This window comes from Pinus tabuliformis, chromosome J (assembly GCF_031772625.1).
Source record: "Pinus tabuliformis cultivar Carrire ecotype Pingquan chromosome J, CPIR1, whole genome shotgun sequence".
NCBI classification, from domain to species: Eukaryota; Viridiplantae; Streptophyta; class Pinopsida; order Pinales; family Pinaceae; genus Pinus; species Pinus tabuliformis.
Genome location: NC_142295.1, coordinates 385916660 through 385940216, shown reverse-complemented (window position 1 = coordinate 385940216; position 23557 = coordinate 385916660). Strand labels below are relative to the sequence as shown.

General features: G+C 36.5%; 1 pseudogene; it reads left to right on the top strand.

Annotated features, from left to right (window-relative positions):
- The first annotated feature begins 364 nt into the window (after positions 1-364).
- On the top strand, positions 365-23247 carry LOC149227399 (serine carboxypeptidase-like 27; annotated as a pseudogene).
- The last annotated feature ends 310 nt before the right edge of the window (positions 23248-23557 follow it).

Below are 23557 nucleotides of genomic sequence, written 5' to 3'. Positions count from 1 at the left end.
ATCGTAATCTCGCAGTTCTGCGATATCGCAGTCCCTCATATCGTAATCCCGCAGTCCTGCAATATTGCAATCCCACATATCGCAATCCAGCAGTCCCGCGATATTGTAATCGCAGTCCCGCAATATCGCAATATCGGAAAATAAGCTATCTGTGGGGTCCCGGGCACATGCTTACTGTTTATCAGCGGTTTATGATGCTGAACATCGATATCGTAGATCGCTGATCACACTATTCAAGTCCCTCCTCCACCGTAGTCCCTCCACGCTTGCGATTGTGAGTCGCGAGGGATCCTCTCGGATGCGATATTTCATGTGTTCTATCTTATAAGGATTCCGCATCTACACAAGTTGGCCAACACTATCAATGGAGGTAAAGGGTCTTCCTCTCTCGTATTGTGACTGTGATTCCTTTGGTGGGCCCGACCCCATAGATCGACAATCGCAGGGGTTAAAAGGAAATATCAATAGCTAACATCGGAAATCGTCGAAGTGCGGGATTTCATGTATTAAAGGAAAAAGGCCCCCAGACAGGCTTTTAAAGGCTCTAGCACCTTCATACTAAGAACCTGGTTCAAGCCCTTGGTCATATAGAAAATTATAGAAAGGGGCCGAAGTAAAGGAGCTAAAGCGGATCATAAGGTCCCGCCCTGTAAACACTGATTTTAGAGGAAAAGTCCCACTGTTGTAAGGCTCTGAGCTCATGGTATAGGGCATTGAAGGTGGATGGGTCAACAGCTGAACGTTGAATGAAGTGTGATGCAATGGTAAACCAGTAAAGGGGGCTCAGGAAGATTTAATGGCATGACATGGTGCTCTACTCCTATACATAGCAAAGGACTGTCGGGAGGTGCTGTATTTCCACTCCGTGACAGACATTCACAGTTGACCCACTCCCAACTCTAGAGAGACAAGCTACTTTGGCAGTTAAGGCAAAAGCGACAAGGACCAACTGAGCAGCTAAAGGGACATGCGATGATAGAGATGCGGCATGACCAGAGGTTTTCACAAGAGCGACAAAAGGACCTCTTCCTCCGTCATCCTCCAATTTTCCTTTTATTTCTGCAATTTCTGTTTATTTCCAAGAAGGGATCAAATCCCAATTGTAATCATTCTAGGAATCATATACTGGCACGCATAGACAACTAGTCTATGACACAACTGGAGCTTAGGCGAAGATATTTTGTAAACTGAAAATCCAAGCTCTGCGTCTTCTTATAAATAGGGGGAAGAAACAATGATAAAAGGTTCCGAAATTCTGCACCTACGGGTCAGGATTTTTGCGATTCCACTTTGGTTCTACTTGCCTGTACATGAGGGACTTGAGTGATATCTTGGCTTAATGTAAATGGATTGGTATGTTGGACTCATATTGGATTAATGAAATTCCCTGGTGATTCCAAGCAGATCAATGCACAATATGTTTTCCCTTCCGTAATCTAATTTCATATATGTTTTCCTTCTCTAAAAATAGTGTGATGAATCTGTCAGTTTCTCTCTAATTTATGGATTTATCTAGGCTAATAAATAAGCGAATAATACTTGTGCATAAGACATATTTACTTGTGTTATCCTATAACCTACAGTACCTATGTACAAGACAAATTTACTGGTGTTATTTGATTACCCTGCGGTCCCTGTGTGAGCCCAAATTTACTTTTGTTGTTTAGCGCAAATGATACCCTTGTTATAGCTAGTATGGTACCTCAATAAGTACTCCGCTCTTTTACATCCTCTCTCTTCCATATTTCTGGTGGAACATCATTGCTTAGGATTTTGTCATGTCTACAACCCTCCGCATTGAATTCCCTCCTTCCTTCCTTCCTCTTCACTTTACTACAACTTCAATATAAATCTGCTTGTTGTTGTGTGTCAGCCACCAGAACAAGACATTTCTCTTTGAGTTTGGCCCAATATACCCCCTAAGCATTTGGATCCATGTATGCAATTGAGTTTACTTGCATGACAGACTATTGAACCAAGCCCCCTTTATAATCTTTTTAACTATGTGACAATTGGAGTGCAACAGAAACTTCACTCATAATCTTCCATGCACTCATCTCTTTAAGATGTCCTAGGCACTGGTCTACAATCAACCCAGAGGTTGTCTCTAGGAAGCTTTCTATGTCCCCTAAAGCACTTGTGCTGAAGGTGCACTTAAAAGCTACAACAACAGACATGAAATTTACCAGTGATTAGGGGGTTTAATGGCAAGAATTTTGTTCTAAATTAAACAAAATATTGAAATCTTTGCGAAATGTCATTGGTGAGTTCTAGATTTGAGTTCATACAAATTTATGGCATCTCTTCTTTTCAGCGATGCATCTCTTTCTAAGAGTATTATTTCCATAGAAGAGGATTCATCCTGAAATTTTCTATGGATTCCATTAGAATGTAAGAGGAGGAGGAGGAGGAGAAGTCTACAACAATCAATGGATTGGAATGTTGTGGGTTATTGCAGGAAACAGTGTGTAGAAACTAGGTCTTGGGATCTAGATTATTGCACAGGGATCTAGAACATCGGCGAGCCATTGTTACAGCCCACAAGTTGAGTATCCAATTTCAAACTCTTGCTTCTATCTCTGCTCTCCTGCCATTTTGGTAGGAGTCAAATTTTACAAGGCTCATTTTTTTTTATTCAACATGACTTTCAATATTTTCTACAAAGGTAAGGCACCGTTACAAAAAGTTCTTCAATTATTTTGTATTTTTCTTCTTTTCTTGGTGGAATTTGTGCATAGTTGGAATTACTTTTTTTTCATGCTTATTTTTGAGATTTTAGGGGTTGTATTTGGTGAAAGAATTAAATTATTATTTATTTGTAAAATAATACTTCTATAAATGTTTTTACAGATTTTATTTTTCTTCTATTTTATTTTTTTCCCTGCAAATTTTGTTTTGGAATGTGAAGTGTTTCTGTAAAAGAGATTTATTCTCTACATTGAGAGTTGAGAGGCCATTTGGAGAACACAAAGTTTTGATTATTTATGCTAAGGCAAGATATTCTTCATATTCTTGTTTTTGTTTTTTCCTCTACAATGTTTGTGCCATAATGCAATGACTTTTATGGAGACATTTGTTCTTTATATTTAGAAAACTCAATACCTTGAATCCGGTGATATAAGTTGAATTTGATATTATTCTTTTAAATATAGTAGTCATGATATGCCCAACACCTTGTTGCGATTGATGTTCATGAAGTTGTTTTGTTTAAGCTGTTTATTTTTCATTTGGTTGTTCTAATGTCAATATTTGGAGAGTTGTTTATGTCGAGAATTTTCATCTCATGTAGTTTAATACTTTTTATCTTATCCAAAGGAGGTAATTTTATTTATTTATTTTTGGTGAGATTCAACGATTTTATTTTTCTTTTTATGAAGATTCGACAAAAATTGATTAGATAAATGAGTAGGCCAAGGAAAGAATCATTGAACTCCCTAGTGAGGCATCAGATGTGAAATTTACCTAATATTCTGGCTACATAACTATAGAAACAAATGTTGATAGAGCCCTTTTCTACTGGCTCATTGAAGTTGCAAAAGATGCATTTTCTAAACCTTTGGTCTTGTGTTTGAATGGAGATACCTATGACTATTAGAAATTCAAATATTGTACCCATAATAGTATCATTATAGAATATCTTTTGCAAAATTGTTATTTTCTTTACCCAAAGCCAAAATCAAATAATTGCAATAAAGACTTATTCTAAAACAATTTGGTTGGATTGTTGGGTGTTCTTCTATGGTATGTGGGGAAGTAGAAGAGATTGAGCCTTTTCACATCAATTCTGATGGGAAAACTCTCCACCTTAAACCATATTCATGGAATACATGTATGTATTTATGAAATTGATTATTTTCAATCTTCTCCCTCAATTCATGCATAATGAATAATACAGTTGTTTTTTGTTTTGAATTGACCCATTTATATACAAGTCATGTCTTGGCATCAACTTTATCAATTCTTTTCTATTTGCTTTCATGCACTAGTGAATACACTGTTCTTATATTCCATTACTGGGGTTGGTTTTTCTTACACCAACATTGTTCTTAGATTCCACTACTGGGGTTGGTTTTTCTTACACCAACACTTCTTCATATATCTCCAAGTCTGGAGAAAAACAAACTAGTATGATGTATGAACAAAGTTATCGATAAAACGAGAACTATTACTTCAAAACGAGAACTCTAGCTGAAAACCCCCCCAAAAAATGAAAAAACAACCTAAAATGAAAAGTGTTGATGACAGAATAACATTTATTTATTTTTATTTTCTATTTTTTATTAATATTAGTTTTATTTTTATTTTATTTGTCGGGGTAAATTAAACACCCTAAAAACGAAGTTGATGCTAGAATAAAGTCTTTTTTTTTTTTTTCGGGGTAAATTTTCAACATCTTTTAATAATGACGTTAAACATAGAATATCATGACTCTGAAAAAACTTAAAATTCCAACGATAGACGTGACATTAGAGATAAAATATCACGTCTATGAAAAGTCTTAAAGTTCCAAGGATTTTTAGACATGGAATTAAAGATAAAATATCACCTCTATGAAAATCCTTAAAATTCCAACAATTTTCAGCCATGGTGTTAATATTCTTTTAAAAACTTATAACCACACTTGTTGGTTCGATATGCGTAGGCCAAAAATTTATCCTATGTGATTTCTACCGAAATACTTTTCTTAATTCATTATGGATAACAAAAGCCTGAATACAAAAATTATAACCATTTAATTTATTTTAATTTTTAGTTTACCATATTAATAGAAATTTATTAAATATAATGTGTTTTTACATAATGTATTGAAGTCACTGGATAGGAAACACTTCTATAATGAATGAACAACTTTACAAAACAAATAAATTTATATGTGATTTTGGAGTTTTTGATACTCTCTGCATTAAAACATTTGTCTTTTTTGAAATTTGTGTAAATATTTTATTTTTAAATAATTTTAAGATTTTGAAATTTGCAAATTACTTTTTAAAAACTATATTTCATTATATATATATATATATATATATATATATATATATATATATAATAATACATTTCTTTTGAATTTAATAAATCACAACTAATAAACATATTGAAAGTTGGCAAAAAAAATAGAGATTACGCAAAAAAAAAAAAAAAATGTCCTCTCAATCGTAAAGGAAGTACACCTTCAACAAAAAAATGTTCTCCTAGACTTATTACTTCTAAGTACACCAACAACAAAAAAATGTTCCCCTAGACTTATTACTTCTTTATTTTGACATATATATCCAATCAAATATATTCATAATTTATAGAAACATTGAAAAAATTGAAACTAATGCTCGAGTTTCGATTTTTTTATTGGTGTGCTAGCGGCGGGTCAAAGATCTAGGGTTTTCAAGCATCTTCAGGTGTTGAACTCCATGGAAGGGCTCAAAGGAGGGAGCTCCACTCCCTCCTACAGGCAGGCAGTGGCTAGCCGAGGTATGAAACCGATAGAGAGTGTCAGAGGTCCTTGAGGTGAAGGGATAAGGAACTCAGAAGAGGAGCAAGAATTAAACAAGTTAAGGGAGAATAACAGCAATAAAGAAAATGAGGAAGAAGACAAGGAACAAGGAGTGAAAAACAAAGCACAAAAAGGGCCATGTAAACCCAAAGCTGAGGTCACACCCAGAGTAGTTTTAAATGATCCTGCTCTGCAGGCGCACAGGGACCACATGCGGACATATGCTATCATTTGTAAATTCATGGGATTATGGCCCACTGAAAAGGCTTTACAGACATGGATTAAATACAACTGGAAACCAAAATGAAGCATTGACCTACATCTTGGGTCAAAGGGTTTCTTCACTATGGTTTTTACAAATATTGAGGATAAAGACAGGGTGTTTGAAGGAGGGCCCTACTTCTATGCAACAGCAGGCCTCTACATGTGACCATGGATGATGAATTTTGTCTCAGAGTGAGAAACTTTCACTTCGGTCCTGGTCTAGGTAAGACTCTACGCTCTACCTCTTGATTACTGGCAAACGGAATCGTTATCTACCATAGGAAACAAATTAGGGCGTTTTGTCAAAGCTTCTGAGGCCACCAAAAGGGGAAAGTACACTTCTTTTGCACGACTATGTGTGGAGATGGACCTCTCTAGAGCTCTACCGGATGAGGTCATCTTGGAAGTTGTTATAGCTCTGATACCACTTGTTATAGATATAACCTAGAAATATATGATAATAGAAATAAACCCAAGAATAACAAGATCTGAATATAGATAGAAATGATTCACTTTATTGATATCAAACTCTTAAGGTAGGGAAACACCATACATTAACTCCTTAAGGAAGTAGAACACTCCACAAGCCATATGCTTGACAATACAATAATCCTTGATATCTCTCAATGTGGAGTATCTAGCCTCTATATAGGCCTCATACATATAATACCATGGGTCATTACCATAGTTCCCTCAATACCATCTATCTAATACCATGGGCCCATTACATTATTACTAACTACTTATGGTCCCTTACATGATACGGGTTAACCACCTTATTTATTACTATGGCCCATCCCATTATTACATTATTCCCTTGGGTACCTCCCTTTGTACCCCATATTATCCCCCCTAGGTATATAACATTTCACCTCCCTTAAGCATGTTTCGTCCTCGAAACATGGGAAGAACACAAATAATAAGATCTACTCAAAGAGTAGTCCACTGGTACCATGCACGTGCATCTAGCCATCCAAGAGAAAGGTGAATCGTCGATTTCGTTGGCGCCTCACTCCCTTAAGATGGAAGTTGACCTTGGCAACTCTTCTGTGTTGATGTGTAGTAGGTGGATCTTTGCTCCTCTCTATATGTCATTCGGGGGTTGTTGTCCTTGTGGCTAATTTTTCTTGCGGGGTGATGTGGGTGATGATATGTTGAAGTTTTAAACCACGGTGTCTTTTTCTTTAATTCACCCCTTACTGGAGCCTGACTGTTATCTGGTGCATGTTGTGGTGCCCGCTGTGGTGTCTTATCTTCCAATATTACTTCAACCACTGAGCCCTCATCTGATGTATCAGCACATGTATCCTTTTTTGCTTCAGCCTCTGTTTGTGTTTGATTGTCGACCATCAACTGCTCATCATCTGATGTGTAAGTGTCCTTAGAGATTTTTGCTTCTACCTCCATAGTCTCTACTTGGGTCTTAATGGAAATATAGTGCAATGTAATTTTCTTCTTTTTATACCAGAGCTTCAGGAATTTCTTCTGCACATTAATATTGATAGTACCCACGGATTCCATCCAAGGATATCCCAAAACAACAACCATGTTATCCATATCTGAAGTATAAAAATCACCATGCAACACATACTTATCCATAGAAAGCTTCAAATCCTTATAAACTTGAACATCCTCATCATCAACCTGTGTGTTATCAATGTGTTTTGCTAGAACTTGCAATTTTTTTGCCAAATTAACATTGATAAAATTATGCTTGCAATTAGGATTTATAGAAATAATGATCTTCTCCTTCTGAATCAATCCATGAACCTGCAATAAGGAGACACCCGTAGCAAATAACCCCTTATGTGTCTCATTCTCATTTTTTTTAGCCCGAGACCATTTGTCCAAAAGGAGTTTTTCAAATTCTGCATCTGGCAGTTTGGGCAATTGCTTGTGGTCAAGTGATAACCACCATTTGTCAGCCTCATCTTTCATATTAAGCACCACTGAAGTCTTCCAAATTGTCCCATGTGTGGACTTGTATCTCTGTATGAATTCTTCAATAGTAGGACCATCATCTTTTCCTGTAAAATATAGAATTGTCATGAAGAGGGTTTTGAAAAATATTCACTTAGCGAAAATTTGAAATTGTCACAGTTTAGTCAATATTGCTCAGAATCCCTATTATGACCTATTTTCAGAAATGGAACAACCATTTTGCATCTGCCCATGTGATAAAAATCTCGATCCGGACACTGGAATTTCAGATCTGCACTGCAATTCTCCCGTCGTCACCAAAAATTCTTAAAAAAAGAGTTGATTTTAAATTAGTGATATCTCCCTCATCCGGACTCCGATTCAACTGATTTTTTTTTGAAATTGAGTATTTTTTCACAAAGAATCCAGATATATAATTATATTTTGTAGATCTTGCACCAGGATTTCCAGATCTGTGCCACAAACTCGCTACCCCGAAAAATTGTCTGCAACACCACTGATTTGTAAATCAGCGATATCTCCTTCATCCGGACTCCGATTTGGCTAATTGTTTTTTTGAAATTGGGTATTTTATCATAAGGAATCCAGATATACAATTATATTTTGCATATTTTTCCCCAAAATGTACAGATCTGATCTGTAAACTCGCCACCCCAGAAATCCTGCAAAAAATAAAAAAACTTCTCCACTTTTTGCCCAAGAAAGTGCTATGATACCACTTGTTATAGCTCTGATACCACTTGCTATAGATATAACCCATAAATATATGATAATAGAAATAAACCCAAGAATAACAAGTTCTGAATATAGATAGAAATGATTCACTTTATTGTTATCAAACCCTTAAGGTAGGGCAACACCATACATTCACTCCTTAAGGAAGGAGAACACTCCACAAGCCATATGCTTGACAATACAATAATCCTTGACATCTCTCAATGTGGAGTGTCTAGCCTCTATATAGGCCCCATACATACAATACCATGGGTCATTACCATAGTTCCCTCAATACCATCTATCTAATACCATGGGCCCATGACATTATTACTAACTACTTGGTGTCCCTTACATGATACAGGTTAAACACCTTATTTATTACTATGGCCCATTCCATTATTACATTATTCCCTTGGGTACCTCCCTTTGTACCCCATATTATCCCCCCCTAGGTATATAACAGAAGTATTTGATGAAGAATGGGTGCAAACAGTAGACTATGAACATATTCCTTTCAGATGTTGGAGGTGCCATGAGCATGGGCACCTATTAGAGACTGCCCTCTCAGTAAAATAGAGAATAGAAGTAAAGCGACCACAATGAAAGATATTTAAGGCTTTCACAAAGTGGCACATAGAGGAAAAGGGGGCAAGAGGGGGCCAAAGCAACATCAAACAGAAGGGCAACAGGCTAATCTGAATAGGTTCCAAGTACTCGAAGAAGAAGAGATAACAAAAGTAGATTAGGTAATGGAAGGAAGCCCAGTGGAGAAGGAGAAAGAAGAAGACAGAGTACAAACACAAGATATTAACAAACAGAAAGAGACTATGTTGAGCGATGCAGAACTAGAGATGGACCAAGAAATGACCCAGAGTGAGATGGAAATGGAGGATCATGAACTGCAGGAGATTCTTGACAGGGAACACCTAGATCTGGAAGGGTTCTTGAAACAGGGGACCATGGGGGGGTAGACTCATTACCGCAAGAAGAGTTCAATAGAGTACAACAGCTGTTCCTATGGAAAACTCAGGCTAAAGGGCTGGAAAGGCAAAGAAAAAATGAAAGGCAGGGCAACGAAGGTGTGAAAACTATGAAAATCACACCTGGATTAGCACCTAGAAACCCAGGAAAGAAAAGAGGCAGGAAAAAGCAGAACGAGTTATTGATGGAATGTGGAAAGCTAATGATAGATTCAGGTAAGATGAAAGATCTAACCAGCTACTCCTTTATGAATCTTTAATAATGAAGTTCACATCTTGGAATATCAGAGGTCTAAGTAGTAAAATAAAACAAAGAATACTTAGTAATAGAATGAAACAAGAAGCTCCATATATGATCTTTATCCAGGAAACTAAATGCTCCATTCAAAAAATAAAAGAAATTCACAACAAATGGCTCAATAGATTTGAGTTTCTAGAAGTCAAACCAGATAACATAGCAAGGGGCATACTTAATCTTTGGAACCCCCAAAAGATTGGCATAATAGATGCCGAGACATCTAGAAATTATTTATCAATGGTTATTTAGCTGGTGGGAGATAGGGAGACTTATCTGGTCACGAATGTTTATGGCCCTCAAAGAATGGATGATAAACTCAGGTTTTCTAGATTCTCTTATGGAGCTTAGAGACAGACATGTAGATGTACATGGATCTTGTGTGGGGACTTCAACATGATTAAATCACTTTCAGAGAAAAAAGGGGGAACCAGAACTTTAAGCAGAGACTCTTCAACATTTCAAACTTTTATAGATAATATGAAGCTTGTTGATACTGACATGAGTAATGGTCTCTTTACTTGGAACAATAAAAGAGGAGGAGAGTCTCAAGTAGCCTCAAAGTTAGACAGATTCATAATCTCAGAGGACCTTATGCTCACCAATAAGGAAATGATAGTGAGAATTCTCCCCTTTGGAGGCTCGGACCATTGGCCTGTTCAACTTGAGGTTCAGGGCATTGGTACCCCCAAGAACAAACCTTTCAGATTTGAGAATATCTGGCTCACCCACCCAGATTTCATCAGCAACATTACAAAATGGTGGACAGAAGATCTGCATATTCAGGGTACAAGAATGTTCCAACTACACAAAAGACTAAAGCACATCAAGCTCAGACTTAAAGATTGGAACAAGAATGAATTTGGCAATATTTTTGTAGCGAAAAATGTTGTTGAAGATAAAATGCGGGAACTCAATCAAACCCTTATCACGAATGGCTTTGATAAAGTTAGAAATGATCAAGTCACTAAACACCATTAAGACTGGGAGAATTTATCTAAACAAGAGGAATTATTTTGGACACAAAAAACCAAAGTTCAATGGCTGAAAGAAGGAGAGCATAACACTAGATTTTTCCACCAATCAACCATAGCGAATAGATCTCATAATAGGATCTCTTCAATCAAGGATGAGGGAGGTCATCTTCTTAATTCCCATGAAGATATAGAAGATGTGTTAGTTCAACACTTTCATGGGATAGCATAGGAAACCATTTCAGACAGAGAGCATTTTATCAGGAATTTAACAGGGCATATTCCTAGATTGGTTACTAGAGAGGATAATTTCAATCTCAATAGGCCAGTGACAGAAGAGGAGGTTAGTGAGGTCATCAAAGAAATTCGGAATGGGAAAGCGCTAAGACTTGATGGTTTCAATGTGGATTTCTTTAAAGCTTGCTGGAATATTGTTAAACAGGATATTCTGAGCGTAGTGGAAGACTCCAGGTTGAATAGAACTATTTTGAAGGTGCTCAATACTTCCTTCATCTCCCTGATCCCCAAACAGGACAATGCTCAGACTCCAAAAAGGTTTAGACCCATAGCCTTGTGCAATGTGAAATATAAAATAATATCCAAGGTTGTTGCTAACAGACTCAAACCACTTCTTCCTACTCTAGTTTTTGTGGAGCAATCTGGTTATGTGGAGGGCAGACAAATTCTCAACAACATCATTCAAGCGCATGAGGTGGTGCACTCATTGACAAGAAATAGGAAGGCTGGTATGATTATGCAATTGGACCTAGCCAAAGCTTATGATAAATTGAATTGGACCTATATAAGGAGGGTCCTTATTGCTTTTGGGTTTGATCATAACTGGGTAAGATGGGTCATGGCCCTGGTAACTTCCTCCATCTTTTCAATTCTGGTTAATGATTCTCCATTCAAGACTTTTACTCCTTCCAGAGGCCTCATGCAGGGTGATCTGCTCTCTCCCTTTCTCTTCATCCTCATGATGGAAGGACTTGGTCGGTATATCAAGCATGCGAAAGAAGTTGGTAATCTCAAAGGCCTCCAACTTTCAGAGACTGGTTAGGTTTTGACCCATCAACAATTTTTTGAGGATACTATGCTATAGGGAATCCCCACGGTCAAAGAATCTCTAGCGTACAAACATATCATGTCTAACTTTGCCATGGCTACAGGTATGGAAGTTAATCTCTCGAAATCTAGGATTTTTTTCTTTAATACCAATATTGCTATTTAGAAAAATATCTCCAGGATTCTAGGCTTTCAAAGGGATGTCCTTCCCTCCAAATATTTGGGAGTTCCTCTTACTGATAAACCTTTGCACAAGAGAATTTGGGAGTCAGTGATTAATAAGGTGCAGGATAAAATTAGCAAATGGACCTTTAGATCTTTAAACTTGGCTGGTTGGTTAGTGCTAGCAAAAAATGTTCTCCGATCAATCCTCGTCTCCATGCTATCAGCCCTTCCAGCTCCAAAAGGAGTTTTGCAAAATTTTAGAACCATTCAAAGAGACTTTGTTAGGCCCCTATACTACTAGTGTAACCCCTTATTTTTATTAGTATAACCCACTTATTATATTGATGTACCCATGTAGTGCCCATATTGTTACTATTGTGCCCCATAGAAGCCCACTATTATTATTATTGTGCCCTTACATTATTATTGTTACGTCGGCTCTGATTATGTTATAACCCCTTAGACTCCTATATATAGAAAGGAGGTATTTTCATTTGTATCATCCAAGAATTGTTCATTTATGTAATGTAAAGGAGGTTGCCCCCTTGAAGAGGCTGAATTCTAAGGCGTTGATCTATCTTTTCTTGAGCTGGTTTCATAACATTTGGTATCAGAGCTTTGGATTCTAGGGTTTCGCTGCTCCAAACAGGTCATCGTGGAATTTTCGCTATAACTTTTTTTCTGTGACGTTTCAGAAGTCGCAAAAAAAACCCATTTGAGAATAAATCGCGCTGAACCTTGGATCCGAATTTCAGAGCTTTTCGTGTGATATTTACGGAGATATGATCTGAGGAAGTTGGTCTTTTGGTAGACTCCTGAATTACATTCAAAATAGGTGACCTGGGGAAAATCGTCATAACTTTCTCTCTGGGGATCGGATTGAAGTTTCGTAAGAAGGTACAAAAAGAGGACGGACTGTAGTTTCTTGTGAGTGTTTTTCAGATCCAAAGGTCGAAACAGTGACTCGCAGCACGTCATACAAATTCGCTCTACTGAACTAGTCTAAAAGAAAGTCACTGTGGGACATTTCACATAACTCTTCCTTGGAGAATACAATTTGGGTCAGACTTGTGGCATTGGAAAGAGGACGCAGAAGGCTACTACAGGTCGCAATTTCAGAACTTAAAGATCCGAAAGTACAAAGTTACAGTCGTTTCAAGGTCGAGCTCCTAAAATCAAGAAAAAGCAAGATGAGGAAGTTTGATGGCAAGGATCCGGTAAATTGGATACTTCAGATGGAGCAATATTTTGATCTACATGGTGTACAACTGTTACAAAAGGTATGTATTGCATCTTCATATTTAGAACCAGATCAATTTTTATAGTACAAAGGGCTTTGTTCTCGTAAACAACTTGTTACGTGGTCAATTTTCACGGAGGAAATGATAGCACATTATGAGGATACAGAGAGCAACACCTTCTTTAGAGCAACACCACAACAATTGGAAAGAGTAAAAGGGCTTTCTGACATAGTGGAAAGCAAAATTATGGAAACCAGGAAGCGTACTCCTCACAACTATAAAGATGAAAGTGTTGTTTCTCCTAGCCTTCCAAGGGTTACACCACAACAATTGGAAGAAAAAATAGAAAAAGGGCTTTGTTACAATTGTGATAGCAAATGCACTAAAGGTCATAAGTGTGCTGAGAAGAAGTTATTTTACATAGAATATGAAGAGGAGGAAGAAAAAGATCAAGAAACATCAAAAGAAGAAGATATACGCCAGGACCCCATCCCAGAGAAAGAAGAAATGAATCAGACCATATCTTGTAAAGCATTGGCAAGAATTACCACTCCTCAAACTCTCAAGATAGAAGGACATATCAAGAAGAAAAAGGTGCAAGAAGTGAAAGATCACATCGAGAAAGAAGAAATGAATCCAACCATATCTTGTAATTCAATGGACGAAATTACCACTCCTCAAACTATCAAGATAGAAGGACACATCAAGAAGAAAAATGTTCAAGAAGTGAAAGATCACATCGAGCATCAAGAAATGAATCCGACCATATCTTGTAAAGGACTGGAAGAAATTACCACTCCTCAAAAGATAGAAGGACATATCAAGAAGCAAAAGGTTCAAGCAGAGAAAGATCACATCAAGCATCAACAACAAGTTCTCCAACTTTTAAAGGATAACGCCACTTCGGTGCAAAATCAAACGAAACAACAGGTAGATCAACATCGTAGTGAAAAATGTTTTGATGTAGGTGATTGGGTATTTTTACTGCTACATCTCAAGCAAGCTATTTATGAGAAGGAAATGTTGGCAATACTACATGCACTTAAAAAATGGCGACCTTACCGAATGGGAAGACTCTTCAAGGATGAGGATGTGGAAGCATTGTTTTGTGCTATTTATATTATCCAACCAGATTGGATAAACGAAGCAAGGGATGAATGGAAGAAGGACGAAGAAGTATGGCCACTTATTCAAAAGTTGCAAAAGATCCCAATTCAAGCAATATTGCCAGAAATTGAAGAGGAAGGAAAAAACATATTAGAACCTGGAGCAGTCACAGAAACAAATCCGACAGCTACGAAATCGATCAATTTCAGAGTATCTCATCAAGTGGAAGAACTTACCCGCTGAATATTCCACATGGGAGGACAAGAATTTTATACAGAAGCATCAAGAACTACTCAAGCGTTGAGGACAACGCTTTTTGAAGGAGAGGGGCATGTTAGGCCCCTATACTACTAGTGTAACCCCATATTGTTATTAGTATAACCCACTTATTATATTGATGTACCCATGTAGTGCCCATATTGTTACTATTGTGCCCCATAGAAGCCCACTATTGTTATTATTGTGCCCTTACATTATTGTTGTTATGTCGGCTCTGATTATGTTATAACCCCTTAGACTCCTATATATAGAAAGGAGGTCTTTTCATTTGTATCATCAAAGAATTGTTCATTTATGTAATGTAAAGGAGGTTGCCCCCTCGAAGAGGCTGAATTCTAAGGCGTTGATCTATCTTTTCTATCTTTTCTTGAGCTAGTTTCATAACAGACATTATTTGGGGTAACGAGGAGGAAAGAAAGAAATGGGCCTTGGTAGCCTAGGAGAAGATTTGCAAACCTAAAAAACATGGGGGCCTTGGATTGGATGATTCGGAAGAACTAAGTAAAGTTTTAGGGGCGAACTTATGGTGGCGTTGGGTAAAAGACCCAAAGGTGTCGTGGGCTAGTATCTGGAAAGAAAAATATGCTAGCACTTGGCAAGATAATGATCACATAAGGATGTCTGGAATCATAAAAGGCTCACACATCTAGAATAAGGCCCGGGGGAATAGAGGATTAGTACAAAAAAACAGCTTCTGGGAAATCAGAGATGGTGATCTTGCATTGTTTTAGGAGGACAAATGGCAACAAGAACATACACTATTAAGAGAGGACCTTTTGGACCTCAAGAAAGAAACAGAAACCAAAGGGTTATTTAAGGTAAAAGATTTTTTGGATCAAACCAATAGTGAAGGAAAATGAAGAACCTAGAAGAATATGGATCATAGGGAAGACAACCCACTGAAAGCCAAAGCAGAGGCAGTTCTGACAATGTTGGAACAAAGGAAAATATTAGTGACAGGGGGACATGACCAACTTAGATGGGGCAACAATAATGCAGGCACCTTTAATATTAAGGAGGCAAAACACATACTCCTTGAGCTGGATTCCAATGTACCGGACAGGGTTTGGCAGAACATATGGAGACATCAAGGATGGATGAAGATTAAACTCTTCATGTGGTTGGTTCATCATAAGAAAATTCTGACTTGGGATAACATTCAGAAGAGGGGTGTTCTGGGCCCTTCCAGATGCCAGCTCTGTGAAGCCCAAGAGGAAACAATGGAGCACCTTCTCAATAGTTGCATTTTCACCTCTTGGTTGTGGGATACTTTTGCCACTATTTTCTAGCAGACAGACAGGGACAAAGGAAGCATTATCAATACCCTAAACAATTGGAGACACAACTTCTCTGATTATGAACTTCTAGGCTCAGCCTGGGCTTTAACGCCAAGCTTCATAATATGGACTATCTGGAAAGAAAGGAACAATAGAATCTTTAAGAATGAAAAAAGTTCCTCCCAACGCCTTTTTGAGCAAATCTTAAGACAACTTAAGGAGACAGTAAGTACCATAGTGCGAACTTCCCCTAAGAATCCACCTTCAGAAGCTGAAACGCAGATACTTCTTAAGTTGGGTATGCAGGGGCTTATTCCACAGGGCCTAGACAGGAAGGTTTTGAAACTGGATACTAAGCAGGATTATTGGCATCCTCCCCCTCAGGGTTTTTTGAAATACAACATTGATGGGGCTTCCAAAGATAACTTGGGTATTGTTGGCTTTGGAGGGGTGTTAAGGGATGAAAACGACAGTCTCCTTTTCATTTTCCATTGCCATTTAGGAAGAGCCACTAACAATATGGCGGAATTAATGGCTCTTGAGAAATGTTTAGAATTCCTGAAGCAGGATAATCTCCAGAATGTTATTGTCGAAGCTGATTCGGAGTTAATCATAAACTCGGTCAAGAGAATCAGCTGTGGCACGGAGCCGGAAAAAGTCTCAAAGCAATGGAGGCTGCTCCAGGTCTTTCAAAGGATTCAACTTCATCTCCGAGGCTTACGTACTATGAGTTTTAACCATGTACGAAGGACAACAAATAAATTGGCAGAAATCTTGGCCAATCAAGGAGTGCTCTGTACCAAAAGCAGGCTTGCGCTGAGTTGGCCTGAGATGCCTATGAATAGATTAAAGGTGCAATGTCACGACCAGGCGGATAAGGACATAATGGTGTTTCGAAACAAAGACATAGAGGCGGGGTCTAGTTGATTAGGAATCTTTATGCAGTTTTTTTTCGAAGTAAGAACATTCTGGGGATACAGGTCTCTATCGGCCTCCCCAACCCTCGACAGTATGAACACAGAAGTTTCAGATGGAAGTTGTTGAGCAGACACTATTCTGCAGATGGTTGGTCGAATAGATGGATTTTCATATTACACTGGTTCATGCGCCCGCGGAGATGGGATGATGCGTGGGGCCGGAATTCTAGCTTTCCCGGTAGCCTTAATACCCCCGTTTTCCTTTCTGTGGTAGAAATACCGCTCGCGGGGTGGTTTATCGTCCATCGCATGCCCTTCACGCGGGAAGTGGTTTTGCGGAGTTGGGAGCGATTCCACTCACCAAGCAACACGTGGCATAGGAAGGGGAAGGAATACCGCCCTCATCGCGCGGTAATTATCGGTGCGTTAGGCTCGTGTGATATGCTCCTCGACCGTCGGATCATGCAAGACGGATCTACGGTCAGGAACAAGCGAGCATGTTGGTGGGTCTAGGATGGTTATTGCGTGGTTAATCGCCGGGCTACTAGGTATTGTGATATTATCCTCCACCGTTGGATCTGGCAAGGAGGATCGACGGTTAAGGAAAATGGTGCTGATTCGGGGAAGAATATCTTCCGGGCTTGTTTCACGTCTTGGTGGGAATCGGTGGCTTTCGTGCACTCTACATGCTTGAGGGTTATCCCCCCATTTAGACCCGAAATCCTTTTAGTTTGGTCCCTAATTCCTCATCGGGTTTGATACTAAATTTTAATTGTTTGATTGTTTCCGGCCCGATTTGAGCCTCGTCTGTTCGATCTCTGAGGGGAGATCGAACGGTCTCGGCTTTGTCTGTATTTTGTGGATTTTGTAGTTTTTTGAGGGACCGTGGCTCAGTGTTTAAGCCTTTAGCTCGGTGCCCTTGGCAGTAAGCAGATGGTTTTTCTTTGGCCCACAGTTCCTTTGGGACTGTTGTATTTTATGTAAGTTGTTTTTAGATTTAATGAAATAGAAGGTATGACTCTTGCTTTAGCAAAAAAAGAAAAAATTGAAACTAATAAACATATTGAAGTTGGAAAAAAAAAATTGTCAGTTTCCACAAGACCCCAAAGGAAGTACACCATCAACAACAAAAAAAGCTCCTTTTTATTTTGACATATATATCCTATCAAATATATTCGCAATCTAAAAACATTGGAAAAAAAATAAAAGAACTAAAAAAAAAAAGAACAATAAGTTAATAAAAATATATATTAAAGCATAAATAAAAAAATAAAAATAAAAAGCATACCAAAAAACTACAATATAAAAAAATATATATAAAAAAAAAATAAAAAAAAAAAATCAATCATTTCTGTTTTTTTTATATAAAGTATTTTTTTTATTTTTTTGATGTTTTTCTGTTTAATTATTAATTATTTGTTTGCTTATGTTTTTTTAATAGTTTTTAATTTGGTTTTTTTTGTTTAATATGTTTTTCATTTCTTTTTTTTTTCATTTTTTTTTTTATAATTTTTTTCTTAGTTTTTGTTTTTATTCTCAATGTTTTTTTATGTGACAATTATTTTATGTGTTTTGAAGTATTAATTAATGATATATAAATATATAAAAAATCTTAACCTCAAAATATTAATGTTATTATTTTTTTCAAACTTTGCAAAACAAATTAAAAATTTCATTATAAAAAAAGCTGCAAAGAAAAACAAAAAACACATGTTTTGAAAACCCTAAAAAAATAATCATCCTAGAATGAAAAACAAGAAGATGAATAAGACAACTTGAAAAATGGTAAAATAATCAACATTTAAAATATATAGATTAAAGTATTTTTAACCCTGCATTTGCAACTGAGGATTCACACACCTTCTTGCTCAATTGGTTGGAAAGATTCCCTTAATATAAAAATAGAGTGTTTTACATCACAGGAGAGAATTATGGAGGTACATAAATTTCCTGAGTATTCATTATCCAGTCATGTATTGCTGCAGGCGTCTCTCTCTCTCTCTATCTAGTTAGTGTGTGTATGAAGGCATGGACATACAATAATATGCTGGGTAAGAGTATACTAGTGCTAAAAGTAGTCATATTCATTGTATCATACACATCCATAAATGCATTTTTGAATTTAATGAACGAATATATATTATGCCCAAAATTCTAGACAAATGATAAAAGGCGTGAATACAAAATCCAAATCAACATGGTTCTATCTTAAGTCTATATCTATCAAACAAGTAGTGAAATCAAACCCATTTCATATCCTAACATTTCCAATAGTGCAAAAGCTAAGATCCTCAATACCTTTGATAGATAGATTCTAAGTTAAGATAGATATACTCTCTCTCTCTCTCTCTCTCTCTCTCTCTCTCTATATATATATATATATATATAAGTTAAGATAGATATACTCTCTCTCTCTCTCTCTCTCTCTCTCTATATATATATATATATATATATATATATATATATATATATATATTATTTTTATTATTATCTTTTCTTTTCGACCATAATGTGTTGTAGAAAGCACCTCTTGCTACAAAAAATAGTGTCATATTTCTCAATGATCAATGCTTTATTGATTAGTATATTTCTCTCACTTTCTCTTTGCCTATCATTATGAAAACAATGGAGTAACTGGATTCTAGAGTTAACATACCTTTTCTCAAGCTTGCGTGTATAATACTGATACTTCTTTTGTGTACCGAGGAACGAGAAACAAGGTGAGGTCATCCTTGCTATCTCGTTGGAAGGGTGTTCCACGTATATGGCCCCTATGATAGGCTCAAGCCTTTATCATGGAGATACTTCTTATTTGTACTGAGTACTGGGAAATAGGACAAGGTCATCTTTGTTATCTCTCATTAGAAGGGGGTCCACATATATGGCCCCTATGAAAAGGGACGTTCCCTATCCCAAGAGGTTGTTTTATTTGAAAAATGGGGAAATTGGGATGTCACTAAAATGTTTTTTTTCTCGAACTAAGCTGAGCCTAAGCCGAAGCTAACCCTAATATTGGATGAAAAAAACCAAAAAAATATTTATATTAAGCTTATTTTATTTTGTGAAGGCCACCTATCCCACCAAAACATCCTACCCCTCCCAAAAAATCCCTCAATTCACAGGAGGAAAAAATGAGAGCGCTTGCTGGAGTTCCATATTATTGTCCCCATGGTCCCCTAGGTCATTCCCTGAAATTTTGTGGGTCTCTCTAGGTGTCCCCAAGAATCATCCCCTCATTCCTTTATCTGTAAACCTTTGGTGAAATATGGGCCTAAGGAAGCATTTAGTCCCACTATTGGGTTGATGTTTGACTAGACAATGCAAGGAAGAGCCTCTTGACTTCCTTTTCCCTAACAATTTTATGATGATAAGCGACATTGAATTGGATATCTATACCCAACATCTTCCACCACATTGCCAAAATTGGCTAAAGAATTTAGTATATTTTTTTAGATGATATAGTAGGGAAATCGATGCAATCTAATAACCTCATTGAAGAAGAGTTTTACATTAAGAAATACAACTCCATGTTTGTTGCAGGCTATAATTAACAAGTATAGTGTCATTAACTCTTTGAGAGCCTAGTAGCGCTAGTACATATAGTGTCATTAACTCTTTGAGAGCTTAGCATCCCTAATACAAAACCCATGTTTATGTTTATGAGATTGATATCTATGGAATCAATCTTTATGTTCTTATTAGGAACTCCAAGAATACTCACAATAATACTTCTTATTAGTTGCTTTCTCCCGCTCTCTCTCTTTTTAACGAATATGGTCCAATCCACTGAGTAGATAACATTGTTCTATTTCTATTTGCTTGTGGACTAAGGCAAAGATTTTTATTTAAGAGAAAACTACAAAACAATAGTACTATAAAAGATAACTATTTACAAATATCTACTTGATAAAAATTAATTTAAAGTTAATTGTCTACTAATATCTACTTGATAAAAATTAAGTGTTCAATATTGACTTTCTACTTATCATAGAAGGAACACTCATTTTTATGCTATCACCAAGATTGGAGGCTCTTGCATCAAACTTTCAGCCTTGAGATAGTGACTGATGGAAGGAGTATTGAAGTTCTAGCTACATATTAAAAAAGTAGACTTTGACCTTGAATGATGCAAGTTTTGTTGGTTAGTTTTTTTTTAATTTTTTATAAAGAAACTATTGCATTAGGGATGTCAAGCTTTTCCTGATTTCAAGTACAGATTTTAGAGGCATTTTCCTTCATTTCCAACATAGGTATGCATAGATACAATATCAAACAGCTCTCTCTCTCTCTCTCTCTCTCTCTCTATATATATATATATATATATATAATATTGTTTTCTTCCAGGGCATTACGTTCCTCAGTTAGCTCAAGTCATCTACAGACACAACAAGGACCTTGAAAATCCAGTCATTAATCTGAAGGGATATATGGTAAGATCCTGTGCAGTTATCACGAATAAAATGTGCATGGTATCATCAAAATAAAATGAGGGACTCTTGAAATGGATAATAGACAACCATAAATTATTTGGTTTAAGAAATATGATACAGAAGGAAGTGGGGCAATTATATTTTCATATTGTGACTAATATGGGGAATAACATGATTATTGTAGGTGAGAAATGGAGTTACAGATGATTTCCATGATCGTGTATGGATTTTTGAATTTATGATATCTCGTGGTCTAATATCTCATAACACCTTTCGAATGCTTAATGTTTCTATGAGTTTTCATCTCTTGTGCACCCATCACCGCTATGTGAAAGGGAATGAGAGTATGCTGACATGGAAATGAGGGAAAATCGATCCATACAACATCTACACCCGTCCTTGCTTAAACAATATTGGAACATATGGAAAAAACTAAATACAAGCATATGGAAAATAATAAAAAGGGAAGGTAAGTATATTAGATACAAGCATTGTATATGCTAGAAAATCAGTATGAGGGCATGCTTAAATTCCGATACTGTATTTTTTCCATTTGGTATTTTTTTTTCCCATTTTAACACATCAAAATTAAGAGTGGACTGGATGATTGAGGCCCTGGTTCTTCAAATTGAGCACATTTTGGCATGGCATTAAGGTCCACAATTTGCTGCATGGTGAATAAAAATGGCTGATAATTGCATTTAAAGATTCTAGTTTCTTTTACAATTCAATGTAAAAGAAATCATTGTGTATGTATGTGGGTAGCATAACACTCATAAAATAAAATGGAAAACAATTTCCATCCCATTTATAATGTCCAAAAGGAATCTAAAGCTATTATTTAAAAATAATAAATTAGCCAAGTCCATTTTTAACTTGGAAATGTTTTTATCTATTTGCTTAATAAATCTAGAGTTAGTAGAATGTATAATTATTAAATCCCTTACTTTTCATTGACAAACACTCTTATAAATGGGCTAACAAACACTCTAAAAAATACTATAAGATTATATCCTAGTTCTCACAGAGTTATTTTTTCTTTTCTTGGCAGTCATGAAGGCATCTATTTGGAGATATGATCCTTACACTAAAAAATATTCCAAAATTTACTTCAATCTACCTAAGGTACAAAAGGCTCTTCACGCCAATGTTACAGGAATTCCTTATGAGTGGATGACTTGCAAGTTTGTAGTCTTATTATTAAATTGGTGATGTGTTTCTGATCTTGTGTTGTTGCTTTTCTATTATCTATAAAATAGTGTTCATTCACTAATATGGTCTGTTTGCTTTCCTATATATAGTGATGCAGTTGGTGAAAATTGGGGAGACTCTCCTAGATCTGTGCTGTCAATTTACCGAGAGCTCATAAAAGCTGGACTACACATTTGGATGTTCAGGTCACAACTCATTATGCATGTCCATTCTTTAATCACATGCAGGTATTTTTCTTTTGTCTTTATCATGAGTCTCTGCTGTGGAAAAATTGATCTTCTTGTTGGTTGAATTGCAATGGAGATACAGATGCAGTGATTCCTGTAACATCGACCAGAAATTCTATAAATGCGCTTAAGCTTCGCACGGTTACTCACTGGCATCCTTGGTATGACAATGGGCAGGTGAGTCATCTTTCTCTTATCTCTAAAAGCATGAAAACGCCATGAGTACCTGTAGACCAAAGCATTTTCTATGATTCTCACCATAGTTCTATTTATTATAGGAATGAAAATAGAAAATGGCAATGTACAATGATGGTAGAGATAACTCTCGAATTTCCATAATTCTCACCATAGTTCTATTTATCATATGAATGAAAATAGAAAATGGCAATGTACAATGATGGTAGAGACAACTCTCGAATTTCAATAGAATCTTTGACTCTCGAATATCAATAGAATCTTTTCTTGTATCAGTATGAATGTTGATAGTTGTCTGTGATGCTCAGGTGGGAGGATGGACTCAAGTATACGAAGGGCTGACATTTGTAACAATCAAAGGAGCGGGCCATGAGGTTCTATTACATCAACTTGAAAAGGCTTTAATCCTCTTCACGTCATTCTTAGAAGGAAAACTGATGCCAGCCTCCACAAACCTTGTAGGTAATTTATAGTGATTATTAAATCTAGAGGAGATCCTATCACCTATTTGTAAATTCATTTCATTCATATATTACGATATATCCTAACCCCTATTTCTAAATTCATTTCATTCATATATTCTGATATATCCTAACCCCTATTTCTAAATTCATTTCATTCATAATTACAAGGGGGTTTTGAAATCAAGGTGCTTCCGAGATTGATTTGGTATTTTTTTTTTTTTTTCCTTGTATATTGAAATTCCCATAAAGTAGTGATATCATATGTAAATATTCAATGTAAGGAAGACCATATGTTTGTAAATAACATATAGACCACCCA